The sequence below is a fragment of the Gallus gallus genome, chromosome 1 (assembly GCF_016699485.2).
Source record: "Gallus gallus isolate bGalGal1 chromosome 1, bGalGal1.mat.broiler.GRCg7b, whole genome shotgun sequence".
Lineage (NCBI taxonomy): Eukaryota > Metazoa > Chordata > Aves > Galliformes > Phasianidae > Gallus > Gallus gallus.
In genome coordinates this window covers 55818622-55840439 of record NC_052532.1, presented here as the reverse complement: position 1 = coordinate 55840439, position 21818 = coordinate 55818622, and the positions used below count along the sequence as shown (strand labels likewise).

General features: G+C 42.5%; 1 protein-coding gene and 1 long non-coding RNA gene across 7 annotated transcripts in view; one reads left to right on the top strand and one right to left on the bottom strand.

Moving 5' to 3' along the window:
* TBXAS1 (thromboxane A synthase 1) overlaps positions 1 to 21818 on the top strand; it is a 250185-nt gene that overhangs the window by 205011 nt on the left and 23356 nt on the right. The gene's annotated exons all lie outside the window — the stretch shown is intronic.
* On the bottom strand, positions 15882 to 18549 carry LOC107053513. The gene is made up of 2 exons (XR_001466818.4): positions 18449 to 18549; positions 15882 to 18016 (listed from the first exon to the last, which is right to left on the bottom strand). It is a non-coding gene; the product is annotated as an uncharacterized LOC107053513 (long non-coding RNA).

Here is a 21818-nt window from a genome sequence, read left to right as displayed (position 1 = left end):
TCCTTCCTTCCCTACTCTGTTTTGCTGTTCTCTCCATGCCCCACCATGCACATGGGTGCTGGCCCTTTGAACTGCTGCTGTTTTGTGAGGGACCTTTGTGCCATCATGTTTGGTGTTGGAGGAACCATGTAGAAATAGGACCTTGGATCAAAAACAAGTCTTACTCCAGAGGCCTCACATCATTTACAAAAATAAGTACCAAGTTCACTATGGAAAAAACAATCAGGTCTGTGCATCTGTTCACTGCTATTAAGAATATTAGTTTTCAAGAGTGATCCATTATTCTGCAAAGTACCTTACTTTGTTAGACAAACAAGAAAACCCACACTTTTAATCTCCTGTAGCTTTTAATGGCATCACAGGATGCAGGTACTTGATACGCTGATACCTACAGCAGAGAGATGAAATTGCCTTAACTTCTCCTTGCTGTTGGCCTGAAACCAACAGAAAACAACAGTGTGCCATTTTAAGAGGATTTTGCCAGTGAGAACATTTTTGTAAGCATATCAGATACATACACACAGGCAGGGAAGTCTGTAGACTAGAGAGGGGACTGTACTTGGAGTGCTCTGAATTTTCTATAGCAGTATTCTAAATTCAAAGTCTAAAAGCATACCTGCATTGGCAGAGACTGCTGGAAAGGGGAAATAACAACAGAGTGGGAATTAGCTGAGGCCTGATCACCTCATAGGGGAAGTGTTAACCACAGGCGTGGTATTTTGTGGGGGGCCAACAAGGCTTCAGCATCACCTGCTGAAGTACAGCAGGAGAAGGAGCAGCAGCAGCAAGTTTGGGAGCAGGCTTCTCATCTCTGTGTAGCCAGAGATAAATTGCTGCAGCAGTTTAGTGAACAGTGTCTTGTGGAGGAATGGAGGAGCTGCTCTGCAGTTCAGGGCAGAGACAACATTGGCCGGTGCTGCCTGAAGAGGGTGAAGTCACAGTGTGCTGGCGTGGCCCAGGGAGAAGCAGAAATGCAAACTTGGCAGGAGACACTCACCCACATCTATGCATATTGAAGTGTTACAATTGTGTTATAACTTGCTGTACTTAATGAATGGCTTGTGTCTTTGTGGTTGTGTATATACCAGTTGAGTGGCATGTGCAGGGGTGCATCTGGGCACATAAAGCATCAAAGCTGGCGTTCACCGCCATGCTTTTGCATCTTTGCTAATGATCATTGTGAATTTACCCCTCTCCTTTCAAACTACACAGTCAGTGCTGTAATAAAATGCTCTTTGTGAGAAGAATATTGAAGAGAAGGGGAGAAAAGAGGGCATGAGTGTGCTTAATAAAAAAGATTCTCTGCGCTATAGCAGGTGCAGTTGGAGCTGTTTAGAGCAGTCACTCATCTCGCTCCAAATAAATAGTAATGACTGTTTCCTGTGACTGTGCTGTGAATCATATTCAGTCCATGCAGGGGAGTAGAAAATAAAGCTGCATGCAATCCACACGAGATGATGGCTCTTGTAATATTCAGCAGTTGGGCCTGGTTAGAAGCGTTTCATTATCTCAGAATTAAGAGAGAGCTTCCTGCTGTCGCAAAAGCTTGTTTATTCTTCCGCCTCCCCCTGCTTTCTTTCCTTAACATATAGTCTTTCTCCTGTCTCTGAAATGTTGGCTTAATGCTTTTGAGCAGAACTGCAAGGTCAAATTAGGGATACTCGTTCTGGAAGTACTGTTGCTGTTATTAGTTCACTGCACAGTTTTGGGATCAATAGAATAGTGCCTGAATTTTCTTTTATCTTTTGCCCTCTGTCCTTTTTCTAAGATTATATTCAAATTGGTCAGAAATAAGCTGAAGAAGCAGACCTTTCCCATTTCTTAGTCAACATCAGAACTCTCCACCAAGTCAATGGTAAAGAGCAAAGTTAACCAATGGGAGTCTTTTGGTGAAGTCCAGTTGCTGTTGCCACCTTAAGTCACAATGCAGTTGCCTGTAAGAAATGTCCACATGCAGATCAGTTCGTGCCTAAACTGGATGTTAGAGGTCAGCTAACAAGCTGGTAAGACCAGCCTGATTTCCCCCATGACTGATGGGCTGAGCCAGAGCTTCTTGCACACTCCCTTAAAGAGGAAGGCCAAGTGCCAGAGATGTTCCACCAACTACACAGAGTTGCAGTGTGAGGTGAGTAAACCATCTGAGGCTGAAAAGAACCCACATCATGAGATCTGTTTGTATCTGATGGACATGGATAACCATAGAGGGAAATATGTCCTGTCCTGAAGTCTGAATGATCTCCTGGCTTCTAATGTAAGTGCCCTAGTTAAGTGCCTCAGATAAGATGCGATGAAGCTGCTCACTCCTTACTACTAGAGAGGCTGTAAAGGGTGAGACATGACAAAGTTGTGTGTCCTATTTAGAATAATCACAGATAACAAGACCTTGTGTGCCATGCCTCCCCTAGAGTCAGAACTGCTGGGGAATATCAAGCACAGTCAACAGGAGCACACAGCTGGAAAGATGAGAATCTTCCTCAAACCAGGTGTGATTCAGGAGGCATCTCATCTCAGGAAGAGCTCAGATGTCCTCAGCTGGGTGATGCCTTTGATTTGTTGTAGGGGAAGGAGGACAGGCTGAGCTGTGCATCGCTTGAACATGGCCCTGCTGTGTTTGGTGTCCAGCACCTTTGGCATTAAATGGCTTCAGCCATGGTCTTTACAGAGTGCCTGATTTCAGCTCATAGCTGGAGCAATGGTGGAACCTTTGTGATCCTTCCTGGCTCTTCTCCAGCAAGTTCTCAAACTAGGGGAAGGAGCACACTGCCCAGAGGACACTGTCTACTATGGGCAGTGCCCTCCTGGAGGGTGAATCTGTGAATAGTAATGAATTAATTAAACCTCCTAAAGCATCCTTGTTTAAGTAGTGTTTGCCTCAGCAGCAGTCAAGATGGTTAAAAGGCAATTGCAGCCGCTGAAATATATAGCAAAACTATTATCAGAAGATGTCATTTTTCGTAAATGTCAGTACGTAGATTTTTTATGGGGATATGGTGACAGGTAGTGAATAATTTAACATAAATTTACATAATATAGTGCAGCTGTTAATTTATGGCCATATTAGACTACAAGGTTATGTATCTAATGGCTTTTGGTCTCTTCTTCTTCTTCTTCCTCTTTTTTAAAGTTAAAACTTACCCTAAATTGTCCCACTTCACTCATAATTCACCTGTCTTACCTCCCTTGTGCCATACAGAAAGCTGTGTGTGTCATACCCTTTTTGTAGCCTTACAATTCACAATGAATTCATTCCCATCTTCAGATTCAATCATTTCATCTCAGTTTATTCCTGTTTCTTTTTCAAAACACACCCAAGGGAGACAAGAAGTACCGTTACTACTGGTTGATTTGTATTCCTCAAGGCCGAGCAATTGGCCATTGCTCAAGACAGACGTTGCTACTTCCTTCTTTAATTAGCTGTAATTATGCACCGAAGTTAACTATTTGGTAATTCAAAGCATCCATCCACCTGCCAACCTTTTCCAAAACAGTCACTGTGGGTGGCATCAACTCGGTGTCTGGCATATGCAGTTGAGGATAGGTTTTTCCAAACACTTGTTTGGTGACTTTCTGTGGTACAGATAATACTTGCCTAAATGTTAGAGAGATGTCCATGGTCTGGAGATTAGGACTTGCTGCTTACAGGTTGGCCTGGAACACCATTCTGCTGCCATTTTATCCAGATGATGTCCAGCTTGTGGTGCAGAGCAAGGAAGGTCTGTGCCTACCCACACTTGATGAGTCAAAAAGTTTTCCCCACTTTGGCAGTTGAATATGATTCAGGCTTTCAGGATGGCTGTGTGCATCTAGCAGCTTCCAGCATGATACTAATATTCCAACTTGTTTGAAACTCTGATGTTTGGCTGCCCCTTGCATGGCACCTAGGTAGGAGGTGACATCTTGGAAACCAACTGCAGAAATCAAACCTCTGAACATTCCAGCCTAAAGGTACAACCTGCAGCTCAACAGGAAGGAATTATGATTAGGAAGTCTAACTAGATCAGAAGCTCTTTTTTTCTGAGACAAGTGTATTTCTAAGCAATTTGCTGGGGAAATTACTTGAAATACTTTTGAAGAGTCCATATATGCCTTTCCCCTCCTCTTTGCATCTCCAGATGTAATGGGAGACTTTATGTGGCAGTTTTACACATAAGGTTTGGTAAAAGGTGAATGCATATCTGTCTATTCTGGGTGATAGAGTGAGGTTTTTTGTTCTCTACAGAGAACAATAATCATTAGTGACAAATGATGTGCAATGTGTGCAGCTGCACCTCCTGTAGTAGAGTGTCATGTGCCCTTTCTTATTTGCAGGCCTGTATAATTCTGCGGTTGTAGAATAAGAGTAATCGCTTCATGTCATCCTTGCATTGGTCAGTGTGTCTTTTAGGGCTTTTCGGGATCCTATATGCCTTTGGCCTCAGTGACTATTCTATGTGTGATTGGGAAAGAAGACATCTCCTCTGCAAAGGCAGGTAGATCTCTGAGGGTAGTGTGATCACTGTTTGCTTTTTCATACAGCACTGAAAAATGGTAAGTGTTTTAAAGAATAAATAACTGTACAAGCAATTATAATTGTACTTCTGTTGTCTCACACTGGAGGGAAAAGTGAAAGAAGCATTTGGTTACACACAATAGGGTAGTTAGTTCACATTCCCTAGAAAGAAATATCACTCCCTTAGTTCCCAGGTCTCCAGCAGACATGGACTTGTTCTCTGCTCTTCCAACCAGGAAGCACTCTGCCTTGTTTTCCCAAGATGCCTCTCCATATGCTTTTGTTTCCTTGTGAAACATTGAGGCATTGTCTGCAGTTACCTCACCGAGGCCGAAATATTATACCCGTGGCCATGCCCCAGGCTCAGTGCAGAGTTAAAGCAGCATGATGGAGCCCTAAAGACCTTCTCTTGGAACTCACTGCAGTGTAATGATGGCAAGCAAATGCCTGTTTGCCTCTCTCGGGAAGGGTGCCTGTTAAATACCCAGTATGTTCCTTACTTTTCCAGCTTGCTGTCCCACCTCCAGTTAAAGCTCCTCATCATCCTGGCTGGATTGCAGGCAGAGCTGTTGTTGCATCAAATCTCCCTCCTCCCAGCCCCCTCCATGCCTGCTGTGTCTCCAGAACTCCTGATTCAATAATATATTAGGTTGATTCATAGAAAAACAGTGGACCAAATGCCTACCTCTCTTCTCATGTTTCCACAGGGCTTCCAGGAATGAAAAGAATTAGCACACAGGCAGCCTATTTCTCTAGCGTGCCACAGAGCTGTATTTAGTGTGGCCTCAAACCTAGACTGGATTCCCACTGGATACAGTATAAATATGTTTAATAATTAATATCTCTTTTTAAAAAATCAAGGGGGGTAGAAAGAGGTTGATTTATCCAGCAGCTCTTAACTGAGAGATGGTAATGGCTTGAAGAAGTCTAAATTCCTACTGCCCTCTTATATTCCTTGTGCGGAACAGTAAGCAAGCCCCACACGTTGGAGATAGTTGTGCTCAGCGTTTCTGGAGCACTAATTGGAATATTAAATGTAAGACAGCTATGAGTCACTGTGGTTCTTATTCAAGTCAAAAACATAAATAGCACTTCTCATATATCCCTGCCATGTCAGTCAAAGATACTGCATTTCCTTTCCCCTCTGCCTCTAATAAACATCCGCCGACCTTAAGCTGCTATATACAGGAAACAGCCTGTTGGTTATTGTGTAAAACTGATAAGGTCCCCTGGGATGCTTTATCTGTCTCTGTTGTGTGTATAAATTTAGCTTCAGTCATTGTAGTTTTTGTTCTTTTACTCTTTTTCCTCTTCTCTCTCTCTCTCTTTTTTTTTAATGCCTGCTAAGTAAACATGGCATTGTGGAAAAAGGGATAAAGTAATTTTTCAGCATAATAGGATCAAAATCCAGAGACTTGAGAATCTGTCAATACACCTTGCCTGCAGTTCTTCTGCCTGCATCTTTCTTACAAATAATGGGTTTCTGTGTTTTGAAATCTCTACCTGTTATTTGCTGCTGTACCCTACCCACACCCCTATTTCATGCAGTTGTGAACTGCAGCAGACCAGAGTGCCTGTCACTATGATTTTGCTCTGAGACATGATGGTATTTACAGCAATACCATATTCCCGTCTTTGTTTATGGCAGGTTATGGAGCTTTCCTGCTCAGCACAGCGTTGTGAGATGGCAGCCAGAATTATCCTTTCCTGCACCCCTCTGAGGAGGTTGAGCTCTTGGAGCTGTAGAGCAATTAATGCTCCTAAATATTTCCAGTATTGCTTAAGGGCTTGGTGTTAGAGGGTGAGGCTGGGGGTTTGCTTTGTATTTGAGAGTCCTGTCTCTCCTTAATTATTGATACATGTGTCAAAAATACGGCCAGTGGTGTCTGGAAGGTGGCTGTAGCTTCTGGGTGGGAAGTATGTGGTGCAATACCATTGTTATTCACTTTTGCTTGTGGTGTGCTCCATACCAAAAGCGTGTTGGAAAACTGAAGGATGTGTCTGGATGTAGCAATCTTTCCCTACTCTGCAGCATCTCAGAGGCCATTTGAGTTGGTTTGTCCTGGGCTGACTCAAGCTTTTTTTTTAAGGTTTGCTTACTGCCTGCTGTTATCACTCTTCTTTCATCTTAAAATTGTGGAGAGCCTACATCCCTGTGGTCTGTCATTTGTGTTACTGCATCTTATGCAGCTCAGAGGAATGCACATAGGGGAATATTTGATGCAAATATATGTTGCAGTTTGTACAAATATGACTAATTTGGCAGCGTGCTGGCCAGAGAAGATTGAGGACAGACATTTTACCAGCCACTTCTGAAAGGAGGAAGTGGAAGTTGAGCAAGCCAGCTGTTCTTTGTGTCTTGGAAAATCCCCTGCAACACTCTAACTCCCCCTGTACTGCAGTGGAAACTTGGCACCTACATTCTGTTTTTGTCTTTCAGAATGTCTTCCTTGGTCTGTGTCTCTGAAGATGACTGAGTGGCTCCTAAAAGCACCTTGCTGGACAAGCCAGTGGGGTCTTGCTGCTGCTCCTGTAAATACTGCTTTAGCTGTATATGGGGAGTGCTGAAGGCCAGCAATGTATGTTACTCTTGGTTCCATGGCAGAACATCTGGTCTCTTCTCCATGAAGCCAACACAGGACAAAATAAATAAATAAATAAATAACAACCAAAACAACCACAAAAACATGTGAGGAGCATTCCAATGAGCATGTCTTTACCAAACCCAGACACAAAAAAGATGCTGAGTTTATCCTGCTCCCTGTTTGATAGTATGGCAGCTGCATATAGAGACAAGCAAGGTAGTGAGGTTGCTTGGCTTTTGGTTAGCAAAGTAACCTTGGTTGCTCAGACAACAGGCCACGTTAATTATCTGAGCATTAACTCAGGTGCATTTCAGCTCTAATCAACATTCCTGCCACTGGTGACCCTATTGCTCTTAGCTAGCCCAAAACTAGCTCAGCAGTTACATCCACATTAGTGGCCTTAAATGTAGTATTGACTATCTCTAAGGAATTTGGTGTGATTTTCAGGACAAAGGAGATGGAATCAAAGAGTATAAAAACTTACATGGCAAAAAAGGCATGCAGCATCCTTTTGGCACCTTCTTCTTATATTAGCTTCCACAGGGCAAGGGCTACATACACCTCCTGTAATATTGAGAGCCTCGGGAAATGTAAGTGAGAGCAGGATATCCAAGAAAATGCCAGCCAAAGTCTTCACTACGCTGATGCTTCCTAAATTTCCGTTGCCCAAGGTGGCTGTTGTCCGTAGGTTTGCAAGGCAATTACTGGAGGTCTTCCATATAGTTTGGCCAAGGAATTTGTCCAAGCCAGCCAAGGGTGAGGCTCTTGCTCTGGTTTCTTCAAAGATGATTTTGTCAGAGTGGTGCATAAAAATGCATTAGCACTTTTTGTCAGTAATGAACTTCTTTGTTCATTAGGTTAACATTGGCTGCTGTCGCTATTAAGTACATTTTAATGAGGAAGAGAGCATTCTGAAATTGTGGAAACCTGGCACTCTTGGGTCTAATTCACAGCTCACTGAAGTCGATGAACAGATAGACTCCCACTAAATTCAGGTCCCATTCAGAGTGAAGGCAATTTAGCCTGGTTGAGGACCTGCCCTTGGCTTCTTCATGTGGCTACTCAAGTGTAAAGTGCAGCTGCTGCTGGCAGGTTTTTTTCTTCCATTTAGAGTTCTGAATCCATTTGGTCTTATTTTCAAGGCAACAACACTGCAATTGGAGTTTCGTTCTACTTCTCCAAATTAAATATAATTCTCTTACATCATTTACTTCCACTTTCTGGTTTGCTTTTATTTGACCCGCTAACCATGTCACACAGCATTAGCTTTGTAAATGCTGTCATGAACTTGGTTTGAGGGTTTGTGCCAGGTCAGTTGTAATTCCCTGTTTTCCCCTTGTGTGCCAGAACAAGCAGAGAAATATATATGGTGGGTGCGAGCCCAAGTTTGCAAAGTTTTGATTGTAAGTAAAATGAGCTCTTAAGATCTAAAGATTTTTCTGCTAGTAAAATAATTGAGCAGGCTCTCAGTTACTGTCATATTTTAAAGCTGTTGTTTCAGCTTGCGAGTCTCTGAGACTTTCCTTGTATCCCAGGTGTTCCTGATTGAAAAAACAACATACAACATTTTCACAGTAAATAGTTCTGTGTACAAATTCCACTTGTTGCTCTGTGGAAAATATACGGGCCTGTTTTAAAAAGCTCCTTCTTCATTGTTTCCTTCTCTTCTTTAATAGCAATTGTAGTAGTTTTCATAAGATGCCTTTTTTTTCCCTGCCTGGTACATTTGAATAATTTACACATCCCTGCTGCATGGGAATCGGAGTGAAGCAGACTTCCTGAGGGAATGTTGCTGTAATCCTTATTCCTGTGATTATTGCTACAATGCCACTGAGAATTTCCACCCTAGATCTGGGTTTTATCAGAGCATATGATGTTCAAAAACCTAATAGGATATAGTTTCTTGAAAGCTTGCAGTGCGTACTTAAACTGATAAGACAATGTGGATTTAAGGTTGTTCTCTGTGTTAGACATTGGCTTCTTTTACAGTACAGAAACCGCAGATGGGTAACCATTGCTCTTCAGTGAAAGACCATTCAGTTGATTGCCCCAAATAACTACCTGGATTCCCAGTTTCTTCACTGTGGGACTAGAAGCTGGGTGTTTCCCAAGTCCGTCATCAAAGCTTCTAAACTGTGGTTGTATAGTCCTGTAGATGCACCTGACCTCTATGAAGAACAGCAACAGTTGCTCAAACCACCTTTTGCTTGCTCTATGGGTTATATTCCTTTCAAATCTGCAAGCCTGAGTTGTTGCCCCCAAACCTGCCTCAGTAAAAATGACCACATTTAGCATGAAGATTTTCAATTTAGTATAAAACTTTAGCATAAAGTAGTAGGGATTTTTGAGTGAGTGAGTGTGAAGCAATTGCCTGAGCAGACCTCAGATCATGACTGGTAGTTGTATTTCCAGGAGTGAGCAATGGAAGCAGTAACTTGGTCTGGCTCGGATGTGTGCACAACATGTAGTGTGCCTAAGGTACAGCTGCTGAAATGAACCACTGTCCTTTCTGAATAAAATTCAAAATGTTAAAGAAATAGCATGAAGGGGAAAACCAAGGACACTCCTTTCCGAAGAGCCAAAGGAGACAACTGGTCAACATAGCGCCTGCTTTTATAAGGAAGGAGATGCTTAGAGCCTCATTTGAAAAGAACTGAGCATCTCCTGTACACAACACCAATATATAGCAGATTATGGTGTACATCCCAGGCCTTCACAGCCAACTTGAAACCTCTACTGAAACATACTAGCTGCAATTTTAATGCACCGCAGGAAAAGAGAGAGACATCAAGACCTTAAGCCCTGGCAGTAACATAGCATTTGTTAAAAAAAACTCTCATCTTTAATGGTCAAAGCTGTTATTAGTATATGGGTGAACACAGGTATCTATTTAATGGTTTTCAATTTTCCTTTAAGCTTTCAATAGTGAATGAAATGTTTCTAGACTATAGAAATAAATTATATTTTCACAGCTTACCACGTTATTAGAAATCGTGGAAGGAGATCTTTTCCAAGTGCTAATTTTTCTGAAAATTCAATTTTTCAGGACACTCCCACTGGACAATGATTGAATCTGCTCTTGTATAACCCAGGGTCACTTCCCCAAAGCCATTAAATTAAGCAGGGTTTCCTTTGGATTCCCACAGACCGCTGCTGCAAAGGGTTCTTGCTTAACTTCTCCAGGCTCATGAGTTGTGTTAGTAGGTTGGTTGCTCTTTTAGTACTGCCTTGACCTCCAAGGTTTTCAGATAGGAACAGTGCACATCACAGATGGATATGTTTTCCTTCAGGGTATTGTATTGTGGCCCTTTCATATGAGTGGATTGAACTTGATTTAGGGGGAGCAGGAGTAGAATGAAAGGGATGCTTCAGTTTCCTAAGGGAAAATGAAGTGAGCTGTATAATCTTAACTGTTTGTTTTAACTCTTGCTGCAGTCTCTGGCTTTCTCTAAAGAAAGTCTTTTGTCTGTTGGCAGTGACTGCAGAGTGGTTTATAGCTTCCTAAGCTTTAGCTTTGCATAGTAGAAGTGGTACATATAGGCAGTGCTGTAGGCAAAGCTTTTTATGTTTTAGTGGAGAGTGTTTTCTCCTTTAAAAATGTCAAGATTAATACTGTGATGCAAAGGAGCAGGGCCTCCATTAACCCTCCCCAACAAGGAATGATCCCGAGATCCTACTAGTTCTTTATTGGAGCAGTGGGTTTCCCCATAAGGCATCATTTGTTATATTACTTCCACCTTGTAAATTACATTTTCCTATTTCTTTTTCTTTCTGTCTCTCTCTCTCTTTTTTTTTAATTATGCTCTGGAGAGGAGAGGGGAGGGAAAGGGCAAGGTACGTCACCAAGTTAGGGTTTGAGGGGGTAAAGCAAGGAGCATAATGGAATCCTTTCCATCCAGAAGAAGAATAGTGCAAGCTCTGAAAGGAGAAGGTGTCTTGCAGAGACGTGAAGAACAAAAGAATTATAGGAGGGTTCTTGGATCAACTGCATCAGTGTTATTTTTGTAAGGCAGATTAAGTGCTTTTGGAAACCTGTAGTGCTTCTACCTTTATTTTCCATCTACTGGATCGTTTCTTATATTTTTAGGAAGGATCTCATCACCCATTGCATTCTTGAATATTGCCAGAAAACCGGTGATGCTTTGTGCTAAAGTGATTCGATCCACCTCGGAATTGCTTTGCTGTCAGTGGTGAAATCTATGTGATGATGAATCTGTCATTCCTCCTCCCCTTTCATGAAAACACGTTAAAGTCAGAGCTGCTCAAGGACTAAGGCTCAGGACACTCTTTATTTATCAAGCCAGAAATGAAGGCAAAAATGTCTTAAGTGAGGAAATATAAGTAATATCTGTAAGCCTGACATCAGCGTCCCTTCATTCTTCCTTTTTCAAGAAGAAATGAAAGCAACAGAAGTGAAATCTAGTCAGTGTTTTAGCAGTGTCTGTCCTTGTAAGATGTTTACTTGCAGAAACACACTTGCTTCCTTATGCCCTTCCTGGATACTATTAACATATCTGTGATACTGTAATATGGTTTTATATCAATCAATCCTTATGCATCTATCATCGTTCAGTTACACAGTGACTGTTAAATATTTATCTGGTGTTTTTCAATTGATCCCATCATTTCAGCATCCAGTTTCCTTACAAAGTGTAAATAATCTAGGTGACCTATACAAATACTCGATTAATTTTAATTTATTACTGTTTGTGTCACTGGCTTCATAGGGCTGATTTGCACAAGCAAACACTGGCCCAGAGCCTCAGGCTCACATCCAATGGGTTCACAATGGAGAGGGCCATGTAGCCCAGAGGCAGGGGACAGCAGTCTCTGCTGATGCACGTTGGTGCATTGATCTTAACGTGGTAGGAAGGTTTTTCAGATCTTTTAGCTACTTTTAATAAACACAGTCTTGAAATTGTGAGATTTCACTGTTACAGTTTCTCTGTATTTATTTCATCATTGTCATTGAAAATAATTAATATTGCATCTTTAAAATGCTGCTAGGGCAGGTAAATTGTAATTAATCATGTGCCCTTCATCAATAACTAATTATTCAATTACATTAAAGATAAGCTTGTTTTCAGCAAATATCAATCATTAAATGAACTATTGTTTATTTCTAATTCCTAACGTCAATACTATTAATTCTGTAATTGCAAGTGTCATGAAATGGCCAGAGCATAATAAAATATAAATGCCCTCTAACCTCCACATTAAATCACGGTGACATATTGACAGATACTATAGTGTTGCAGATAAGTCAACCTTTTTGTAGCCACCTCTTTTCAGTTGAAATAGCTGGAATAAAACAAGAAATAAATACTGCCTGTGTCATCATTAAACCCATTTGGAAAGGTCTAAGGAAGCAAACGAACACTTAGCACGCTGATAAATCCAGACATTTAAAAACAGTATGCAGCTATTTATGTTGCCTGGAGTATTAATAACTTTATTTACAACTGAAATAAAGCTCAGCTGGGATAGCCAACCCCTGTATGACATTTGTGTTTCGTGTGGGAGCAGAGGTGGCTCTAACATTTTTTTTTAACTAGTGAAGAACTAAGAACTAAGAGTCAGAAAATTTGGTAGCGGATGCTGTGTCTGTGTGTGTGTGCACAAATAATGGTGATAGAGGTTTAGGAGAGCTGTTCTGCACAAAATAAAACCGGCATATGTTATTCATTACCAAAACAGTGCAAACGAGATGAGAATACTTTGTTGTAATGCACAGAAAAACAGGAAAAAATAATTAATGCCCATTACATTTTATAGGACCTTGTAACTTCTCACGATGTGTTGTGCACACTCACGTTGCCATATGCTTGCCTGGGACAACTTGGGAATTGCCAGGGCTAACTGGCCCTGCCCAGGGCTCATGAGTGGGTGCTGTGCCCTTCCTATAGTGGTGCACTGTGGTGTTGGGCCGGGTGCTGCCGTGGGCACCGTCCCCATGCAACATGAAAGGAAGGTGAAGCTCACATAGATTTCTGGAGGCTGTGCAGTTCTGGTGGGGATGCACCTCACCGTCTCTCAGGTAAAAGCAACTCCAAGGTGACAGTAAGAAGGATACATTCATGCAGGACTATCAATGCTTGATAATCTGGGGCGATTTAGATGATCCATGCTTGAAGGTTAAGTGTTTGTTCCTTGGTCTGAGCCCTGGGCTGGACTGGAGAGCCAGAGAGTGGCAGCTGCTCAGTACCCTCTGTATCAGGCATGAAGGTGGTCATCTATTCCAAGACTGGTGCTGGTGATCTTTTAAATCCTCTGTGCAGTGGAAGTAGACATTCCAGTCAATGTGGGGCTTTGCTGCTTCAGCAGGGCAAGGTGTTTATCTTACTGAAAGATGGGTATTTGAATTTGCAAAAGCAGTTTTTTCCTGTCTCATTCAATCTTTCTGATGCAGCAGTTTCAGTCACTGAGAGGTGTGTGTGTAGTTAATTGGCAGTCTTGGAGAAGGCTAGGAGAGCAGAGGGGGGGGGGGAAGGAGGGGTTGGAAAAAGGAAGTGCTAACCCTTTTCCACCCCAAATCCCCAGAACCCCAGACAGCTCAGTTTTAACACAGGCAGCCAGATGCACCGTAGCTGCATGCTCCCAAAGAGCCACTGGGGACCTCTTTGCAGCCCACTCCCTGAGCTGCTTGAGGGCACCTGCAGGGGCTTTGGAGTTCAAAATCCTCCACTTTTACCAAAGGGGGAGAGCTTGTTCAACGGCTACATAAATAGTGACAAAACTGGGACTCTGAGAAAATAGCTTCTTGTGTTTGTTGTGCTGTCAGTCTCCTGAATGAGATGGCATTCTTTACTGTTAATGAGGGCTTAGCACTTTCTCTGGCCTGTGGTGCTTTCCTGACAGGTGTTCATCCTGGCCCCTGGTCGTAAAGGGCATGTGGCTGATGATTCCAGCATTGTGTTTGTATCTGTCAAGCTCCTCTGTTAATCCATGGGCTGAAATAAACTCAGAGGCCTACTTTCTGAACTAGCCAGAGCCAAAGCTCCTACAGGAACAGTTTGCAATGGGGAAAGTCTGCCTCTATCTCCATGTTGACCTAGGACAGTCCCAGTGACCTCAGACAGGTGGGCCATCACACCTAGCCCTTCCTCCTTGTAGGAGGCAGCACTCCAGGGCGAAAGCCTGCATTTAGTTCTGTCTTTTGTTTCCCGGCAGTCAAATGCCTGTTGCACAGCTCCAAGTAGCAGAGGGTAAGATTCCAAGGGGAGTAAATCCCTTCCTCTTGGGTTTCTGGAGAATATAAGAAGTTGTGTAGCTGTAAAGGTGATGGTTACTGAGACATCCCACAGGTTTGTACTTTACCTGATGTGTGCTACTTCGGTGTTGTTGATATATCAACGGACAAGAAGGGCCTTGTTTACTAGATTGGTACAGCAGTGTGCAGTTTAACTGCTTATCAATAGTGCTGAGAGTGAAAATGTAACAGCCTTATCCTAATAGCTGCTCTCTGCTAGAAGTTAGCAGTTAATCTTAAGGAAGAGAGAAGGCTGCGTGGTGGAGTGGCAAGTCAAACAGCAGACCTGCCGTACCGCAGCTAGGCAATGGGACATAAGAGCTTGAGTGGGTGACAGAGATAACAGCATCCTTAAACTCAGAGGAAGATGTGGGCCAACTTTTTCATGCCTGACTGCCCCTCCTACCCTGTGCCAGCTGGCACTTGGATCATCCGTAGAAACATATGTTTGACCAACCCAGCTGCCAGGGGAGGGTGGTAGCGCTGGTGGTTGGAGGAGAACAAATCAGTAAAGGAACACAGTGAGTGATATAATTGTTTCTTCTAGCAGTAAGACCTGGGATGTTGTGGTTTGCTTTTTACTGTAAACTCTATCCTGATAACATTGTTCCTCTTTGATAAAACTTAACATACACTCAGGCTCATCCTGTAGTGTAACACTCACCATCCATGACATTGGGTTTCTTGGACGGACTATAGGAAACATGGTGAAAGGGACATGCTATTTGTCCCCCTCTGAACAGAGGAAGAAAGGCTGGCCTCTTTCTTGGGGAATGGGTGCTGTGGAAGAAGGGAACATGGAGCTCCATTTTTCTGACTTTCTTAATTTCTGGCTTGCTTTAAGACTACAGCACTTTTGTGTGGTAAATGGAGCATGCTTATATTTCTGTTAATGGATGTTTGAGATTCTCAGCTGAAGGGCATTAGGGAAGAGAACATATTATTTTAGCTTTATTGTATCTCCTACATTTTCAAGACATGGAAAGTTCATAGTAGTATTTCAGCATCAGCCTACACAAATAGTATGCAGCAGTGCTATTTTCAGGCAAAGGTGCCTAAAGTGAAGCCCCTAGCTCTAAATTTAAGCACCTAAATAGGTGCCTGATTTTAGTAAGGAGATCAGCCACTAGCAATCTCCACCAGCGTGAATGAGAGCTATGGATGCTCAGAGCCCTCTAACACCAAAACATTCATTTTTGAGGGTTGCCCTAATCTGGCATCTAATTTCAAGCATCAAAGTTTGAATATGGTATGTCACTGCTGATTTTGCAATCAGCATCTGACTGCAGAGAAACAATATTAAGTGTCAATGCAGTTTATGCAGTTACCAAAGACAGCTGGTGTCTCCTTGGGGCCTGTGCTTAAATCATGTACTCCACGAAAGCACAATCCATGTGTTTAGCAATGTTAATGTAAAAAACACTGTGTATTTTTGAATTAAACCAGGCCCTGGATTTAGCATCACTTATCTTCCCTATCAAGGTGCACAGCAGTTAGCGCAGAAAGGCTGTTATTGCTTGTACTGTATTCTAAACACACACACACACGCGCACATCTGTATCATCAATATCTGGCAAAAGTATTTATTGTTGTCTCCAAGCAGAAAGTAATACTCTGATACAATGTGCAATTTATAGGCACTAGTTTTTGCTGCCTCTTATTACAGAAACAATTCATCTCATTGCAGAACGTGTGCTTAATTATAATTTGCTAATGCCCTTGAGTTTTTTAAAGTCTAATTTATTGCTGGTGTGTTCTGCAGCCAGCATTATCTGGTGACAAAGCAAGGGAATTAGCTTAAGGAACTCTGATTTTACTCGCTCTGGATTTGTGATCTGTGACCCTATGCAAAACATTTCACCTTTTTCATGAGTCAGCTCCCCCATCTGTTGTTTAAAAAATGGCTGGAGACCACCGCATGAGAGGAGCCATATTTTTATTTCTTTAAGCGTCAGGGCATTGGAAGGATTCAGCGCTTTATTTACAACATACCACTCCGTGTTTGAAACACCTCATCATATTTATAATTTTAATTTGGCTTTACTTTTGCTATCACTGCTAAACGTAAACCACCCACGGATTAAAGATGTTGATGTTCGTAGTAGTCCAAGCCATACCAGTGATTCGACCGTAGCTTAGTGGTAGAACCATGACAGTCAGCATTGCCACTGATCTTAGGGTTCAGTCACAACAGAGCTGTGTAAGGAGGGAAAATCATTTCTCTTGTGACATCTGGTTCAGACCAAAGTGACATTAGCCTGCGTGCAGTGGCTGCGGCACACGGGCTGCAACCTCATGGCGTGTGGGTCTTGTCTGCTTTCTTTATCTACTCCAAGGACACTGTATAGGCTTTGCTAAGGGAGGAGAAAAGTCAGGGGTGTTTTGTGACGGGAAGGAGAGGTTAGCTTTTCTCTCAAAAGACATGAGCTTTCTCTTGTTTGTGGCAACTCAAAGTAGCCTGCTAACAAATCCACAGCGCTGCTTCTGTTGAAGAAGGCTGTGGATGTCATGTCAGTGACTGCTTTCAGAGCAACCCCAGGGCCACTGGAGTGAACGTTTCCTCCAACTGTTGACATCTTGGTGGCCTCAGAAAGCTGGCCCCCTGTGGCTCATAATGGGATGTTGGCTGGATGAGATGAAACAGGACGTTTAAACAAACCACTGTTGTTTTCCAGTTCTTGCATGCATTCCTGCTCAGCTCTGTATATAACACATCACATAATGCATCTGCATCCTGTCAGGCATATGTAATTGATAGAAAAATATCTTTGATATGAATATGCAAAGAAGCTCTGCTACTTTTTAAGCAAAACCTGTCCCAGAATCTTTTCCTTGCTGCTTACAGTGCTGAGATGTTTTCTTTAACGGCTACAATGCAAGTACCACTGTGTGCCCTGGGGGTGCACATAAACTCCAGACCCTGTTCCAATTGTGTGGCACGTGACAGCACCGCTGTACCAAATCATGCTTCATAACACATCATTCAGATCCCACCGACCACAGGTCCAGCAGTAATGTTGCAATCACTTGTCCTGATCACTTCCTGCCAAATAACAAACGCAGCCCGTCCTCCCTAAAAGTAGAGATCTTACTGTGCAGCAGTCCAAGTGCCAGCACCAGAACCATAGCTCTCCACAGTACACCCCAAGCCTTAAAATATTTTTTTGTCTTTCTGGCATAAGACGTGGTTTGGGAAATCTATTAGAGGTACTCGTTTTGTTTTGTGGAGTGCAAGGGTGCTAGTGCTTTATTAACACAGTAGCTCTGCTCAATGGCAACATCTGGTTTTCACTGAGATTTCTGGGTTTTTTTTTATTCCATTTTCCAGCTGTGTTGACTCAAGTCAGAAGGCAGTCAGCCACTTGTGAGAGTGAAGTCTCCAAACACTTTAAGAGCTGAGATATTCTCTGAAAGTCCTGAATCTTGGAAAATGAGGGCAGAATCTGACAATACCCGTTTTTCCTCCTGAGGCTTCCAGCACTCACACTTCGGGTTCCAGGCAGAACCAGGAAATTAAAAATCACATGGAAACTATTGCAGAGCTTTCAGGATGGCTGTAGGTTCGATCTGCACAGAGACAGAAAGTGCAGGAGGGAGACTGAGTTTTCCCAGGTTGTTTGCGCTGTGTTGTTCATTTACCCTGAAAGATGACTTTAGAAGAAGTCCAAGTCAAAAGAATAAAATCTCGTCGGTCTGGAGCAAAGAATGAAAATGCAGCTTTGGTGTCAAGACATTAACAATTCATTATACTTACCTGTGTCCCAGCAGTGGGGCCAGCCAAGAGGCAGATTTTCTTATAGCTAATACGGGCTGCGCATCTGATGTGTGCTATAAATCCCATCCCTTTGGGACTGTTGTTAGCCAGGTGTGGGTATGTGCCTGTGGTTTGAGCTCCAGCAGAGCAGGCAATGAGTGGTGAGAAGGACCCGTAAAATGTGCTCCTCCACGCTGCTGGCTCCTGCGTGCTGCTCCCCAGCACAGCCTGGCTCTGCCTTCCCCCGTCCCCAGCCTTGTGGCACCCTGGTGAACCCCAGCCAAGGGTTGCAACCACTAGCAAGCATCTCACCATTGGTTCTGTACCTTGCTTCTCTCCAGCCCGCAGTGCTCACTTTGTATTCCGCTCACCTGTTTTTTCTCTTGTTCTCTCCTTCGTGCATTATTCAGCTTTCCTTTTCTAGCAGTGCTTTTGCCTCCTCTTTTTCACCTCACTCCTCATACAGGAGGAGAACAGCAAGCCGGATGAGACTGCCCTGTAAGCCACAGCTGAAGGCAGACTGAAAGGAAGAGGAGGGAAGACAGCCTTATAAGTAAGCATCTGAAATTTGAGTTTTTGCTACTTCTGTGGTTAGTTTTGGTAGAGAAGTTCTGGGGTTCCTCATTCCTGTCCCACTTGCCTGACTGAAGCACAGGCTGTGCTGGCTTGGGGTGTGGACTCGGAGTCCCTCCGCAGCGCTGGTTAAGCCAGAATAACCACTGCTTCAACAGAAACCTGTCCAGAATCAAGCTGGCAGAGGTAGTGGTTGGGCTGGCTGCACTGTCTCTGACTCCTCATATTCTTGTTTGTAAGCATGTTGCCCTGACTTTTGCCCTATTCTCCATCTTTGTTTTTTTCCTTGAAAAAAGGCCTGGTTGAATCTAGGAAAATTCAGCCTGCGGAACAGGAACTCTGGAGTTGTTTTAGGGTTAAGTTACAAATGTGGTTTTTTCATTCATGTATTTTTTTTTTCCTTTCCCAGACTGCTCAAGTCCTAAATTCCCCCCGTAAATCTGCTTTCTGTCCCATCAGTTCTCAGAACAATGAACCACTTGATATACCTGATAAGAGTTAACATGAAAAGCGAATAAATCATTTGCTACTCCCTTTTCTTTTTTGCTGTAACTGGGTGTTGGTCTATAAAATGAAGGAAGTTACATAGAGCAGGAAGTTAAGAATGCTTAGACAGATGTCATTAAAAAATATATATATATATCAAAATTGGCTTCCTGCCAAGTGGCTGTAATTAAAATTATTCTTCTTAGTGAGAAAAAAGCAGATGCAAAGGGAGGTTTCCTGTCTCTTGGAGTAGGAAATATAAATAACTGGTAGTCTCTCCTTTGTGTGTGCTCGTGTGAGAGTGTATCTTAATGGAGGACTCTGGCTTATTCATAAAGCGGCTTTTGATTGAAAACTTTAGTCAACACAGTGCGGATGGCTGCTTTGTTAAGCTGTCCTTTTTTTTGAGTCTTGTTTTTAAACTTGATCTTTGTTGCAATATAGTGTATATAAACTGCAGTTGCCCTTTCTATATTAATGTTTGCTCCAATGGCTGCTCTTACAGAAAAAAAAAAAATCCAATAAATTTCTGCATACAGCTTTGAAGGGAGAACAGGATATAGGTGGGTATACACGTATAGATGGCTATATACATCTATACACATCGTATAGCTATAACTGATAGCTATATTAATTCAGAAACCAAAGTAGTTAACTGGTAGGCAACTAGTAGTTGCCATGCAACTTCCTAGCATCCATGGAAGTATACAAGTATAAAACTGCTTCCAGCAGCATAACTTCCTTTTTCCTGTACAAGCATCTTTAGTTTGATTTAAAGTCTTTACATTAGACTTCAATTTCATTTTAATTATGATGGCTTCTCATGTAATACAATTATACAAATTCAAAAACAGTCTCTTAGCAAAATTAGACAAGTATATCACCAGGGGATGTGCACTACAGCTCCTTTCTATAGCCAGTGTTTAAGAGTGAGCTGATGCCTTTTCTCTCCTGCATATAGATGAACTATTGACTCATGTAGGTTGAAGTTTTCTCAGTCCATTTATTGTAGGCTTTTTTAGAAGTCGCACTGAAGACTTTAGATATGCTTCTCTTTAAAAAAAAGTTTCACTTGATAGCAGCGTTGATCCATGTGAACTAATAGATGTTAGTGGAGCAATACCCCTTGAGACTAGCTAAGGCTACTACCAAGAGTGTGAGTTTGGGTGGTGTGCATTCCATATACGTGTCTGGATGTGACACTGGTTACTCTTTTTAGATTTCTCCTTAGTGCTCTAACATGCATCAAATAGCACATCAATATAACTTGTGCTATATGCTGTACTAATAGCAGATGGTATAAGCATGTGGGTGCAGGGCCTTAGTTTAGTATGAAGAGCATGAAGTGAGCATTTGGAAACACTGTATGTTTTGGAGGCGATGACCACAGGCAAGCATACCTCTCCTATTGCATGGATGGACTACACAAGGGGAAGAGCTTAATTTTATTGCTGCTTTCTTCTGGGCTCTGCAACCACTCAGCTTCTGTCAGTGGGCCAGTCAGTCTCGATGCGATAAAATCTGCAAGTAGAAGCATTGCTCATATTGATTAAAACAAAACAAAACAAAAAAAAAGAAGGGATTAACTTGAATATTAGGAGTTGGATGGCACACTGGTACAGGGTGTGCTGACCTGTGTGCTGACTTGTGTGATTTTGGCCTCTTTGAGTAGTTGTGGTGAATAATTTCTTTGGAACAGATAGCAGAACTTGCTTCTGTTTTTGTGTTACCAGATTATTACCTCTGCCAAAAAGAGGTTATAAGAACAGCTGAAAAAGACCAAGTGCATGCCTGATACAATCTGTAATCGGCACCCAGTGAACAGAAGTAGCAAGGCTCTGAAAACATGTAAGAGGAACATGAATTCATGTGTGAGTACTGCAGTGCTGTGAGAGCCAAGAGAGTTCTTAATTGCTCTATTTCTATGGAGAGGAACTAGTCTGATTGAAGAGTGATGTAGGGTTTTGGAGATGAGATCAGGTTACAGAACCTATCCCCAAGAACACTGCTGGAAACTCCAGCAGCAGCTAAGCTTATAACTCTCTTAGAAAATGAAATGGAAACCTTTTAAACTCTCAATCCACTTTACAGTGCAGCCCCAGGCCGTAGGTAATCCATCTCTGCCAATCCCAGGATGTCACCAATAACCATATTCTTAAAACTACATTGCAACAAACCTTCTTGTGTCTTGAAAAGAGATGCATGTCTGCTGAAATCCAGAAGCCCTGTGAAAAGGTAGAGGAGGTTCAAGGGTTGGAAGTAGATGATCTTTAAGGTCCCTTTCAACATAAGCTATTCTATGATTCAAATGTCAAATGTACACAAAACCATGAGAAATCCCTGTCTGTGCATCTTCCTCTGATCCAGATGCTGTGCTTTTCTAGAAGGCAGTTTGGCTAAATCTCATCCAGTTGGTTATTTCTGCTACTGCTAGAAGTCTACCAAGCACACATGGCAGAGAGGTCCTAGGCAGTGTGCTGGACAGGTTTTATGGCTCTTTGCTGACTGAGAAGGCAGGATATGGCAGGATTAAATAACCACTTCTGTGGCAGCACCTGCAGCTCAACTGATGTCATAGGCCTCAAATCAGCAAAAGCTTAAACTCTTAACCTTACTTTAAGTTGTTGAGACATTACATTGAGAACACGGGAATGTTTCTGCTGTTGGCAATGATGTCCTCCT